Below are 2,431 nucleotides of genomic sequence, written 5' to 3' on the forward strand. Positions count from 1 at the left end.
AAAACATCTGATAACCCAATTACAAAATGGGCAAAAGATATGGAAAGAATTTTCACAGAGGAAGATATTCGAATGGCAAACAGACAAATGAAGAAATGCTCCAAATCACTGGCAATGAGAGAGGTGCAAATCGAAACCACAAAGAGTTAACATTACACTCCAGTAACAGTGGCAAAGTTTAACTGGGCAGCAAGTAATAAATGTTGGAGAGGATGTAGCAAGAAATGAATGCTTATACTTGTTGTTGGGATTCCATTCTGGAAGGCAGTTTGGCACTCCCTCAAATAGCCGAACATAGAAATTCCATATGACCCAGCTATTCCACTACTTGGAATATACCCTGAGAATATGAGAACTGAGGCACAAACGGACATTTGTATGTCAATGTTTGTAGCCGCATTATTCACCATGGCAAGAACATGGAAACAGCCCAAATATCCAACCACAAGCGAATAGATTGAGAAATTATGGTACATTCACACAATGAAATACTATGAAGCACACAGGAGCAATGATTTTGTAAATTATTATCTAACTTGGGAAAGACTGGATAGCATTATGCTGAGTGAACTAAATCAGTCCCACAAGGATAAATATTGTATAAAACCATTATTGTAGGTCAAACGCTCATCGTGGGGTAGCAGGGAGGTATCTGGGACCCCCCCTCCCCCGACGTGGGTAGGCCTGGCGGCGGGCTTGGCCTCCATGTACCGAACGTGGAGGGCACGAGTCGGAGACAGACCCCACAGAGACGCGCGGAGTTGGGGGCAGAGTCATGGCAGATTACTGGAAGTCACAGCCACAGAAATTTTGTAATTACTGAATTTGCTGGATAACAGATAATTGACCTAGTATTGACTTTCATGAAAAAGGAAAAAAAAAAACAACTCATAAGGGAAATGTGGCCAAAAGGGATCAGTGAGATTAAACAGAAAAGCCTGGACAGGGCAAAGGAAGAAGAAAAGGCGTCAAAGGAGTTTGCTGCGATGGAAGCGGCTGCTCTGAAAGCATACCAAGAGGAATTGGAAAGGCTTGGCTTGGGGAGCTCTGGTGGGTTAGGGTAAGGGTTAGTGGCAAGAAGCTGCACTGCAATCCCAGAGGCGCACGGTTCAAATCCACCAGATGCTCTGCCGGGGAAGGAGGGACAATCCCCTCCTGTACCAGTCAGATCTGATTTGACGGTACACTCAAATGATAAAATTTAAAAAAAAAAAAAAGGCTTGGCTTAGAGTATGACATTTCAGAACCAAGTGTATCACCAGTAGCCAGTACCCCACCCACTTCTACATCAAATCAACCAAAAGAAAAGAAGAAAGATCTTCCCAAAGGCAGATGGGTAGAAGGCATAACCTCTGAGGGTTATCATTACTTTTATGATCTTATCACAGGACCATCTCACTGGGAAAAGCCTGAGGATTTGAAGGAAACTTTAAAAAAGACAGTGAAACGTGTTTGAGTAGAAGGTCTAAGTGAAGATGATCATACATATTATTATAATACAGAAACAGGAGAACCCAAATGGGAGAAGCCTGATGATTTCATACCACACCCTGGGGATGTGCTTTCTAGCAAGATCAAAGAAAACATGAATGGTAGCCTCAAAACTTCAAAATCATCAAACCTTGAAACTTCAAAATCATCATATTCACATAGTGATTCTCTTGAAGAACGGAAGAAAATAGAAGGTGATGACTTTATAAAAACACAGAAGCTAAAGTTGAAGGGAAAAAAAATAAGAAGAGTGAAGAAGGAACTAAACTAACATCACAAAAAGAACAAATTCTGCCAGAAAAGGTTTCATCAAGTCCAAAGGAAGAAAAACCGAAAGCAGTTAAAAAGCCAAACCCATATGGAGAATGGCAAGAAGAAATAAGAGATTGAGTTACCTGAAGAGGTACATTTGGAACTTGCAAGCACTGATGAGTACGTGTCAACTATAGTAGCTGATGGTGGTACTGAATCCTGGGTGGTATTTAAAGAAAAGGCAGTCACTTCCCTTGGCATTGTGGCAAACAGAGTGGCTCCAGTCTTCAAAAAGAGAAGAAGCGAAAATGGAAAATCTCGAAATTTAAGGCAACGAGGTGACGATCAGTAACTTTAAAGAAAGTTTGTCATATATATTTTTGGACAAAATAGAGACCATGTATTTTGAGCCTTTTTGTGTTTTTATTTCTAAGTGCCTTAAATTTTGATTTATTCTAAATTTTATTTTATGTAAATTATAATAAACCTTTTTCATGTGAAATGTATTTTGGTTCCTATAATGGAAGCCTATTATATTGCATGGTTATACAGTGTATTGTTATATTCCATGACAAAAATTGCTAATTATGTCATGATTTAAAATGCTATATATTTGTGATTTAAAACATGGAAAAGCAAGGCATCTGTAGTTCTTAATCATATGAATACATTTATCCTTTACTGAAAG

At 39.2% G+C, this 2,431-nt stretch overlaps 1 pseudogene; it reads left to right on the forward strand.

The window, feature by feature from the left end:
• The first annotated feature begins 775 nt into the window (after window positions 1-775).
• Window positions 776-2,095, forward strand: LOC102847905 (annotated as a pseudogene).
• The last annotated feature ends 336 nt before the right edge of the window (window positions 2,096-2,431 follow it).

Source organism: Elephantulus edwardii, unplaced genomic scaffold (genome assembly GCF_000299155.1).
Source record: "Elephantulus edwardii isolate Elephantulus edwardi_28Jun2011 unplaced genomic scaffold, EleEdw1.0 scaffold00137, whole genome shotgun sequence".
In the NCBI taxonomy this organism is placed as follows: domain Eukaryota; kingdom Metazoa; phylum Chordata; class Mammalia; order Macroscelidea; family Macroscelididae; genus Elephantulus; species Elephantulus edwardii.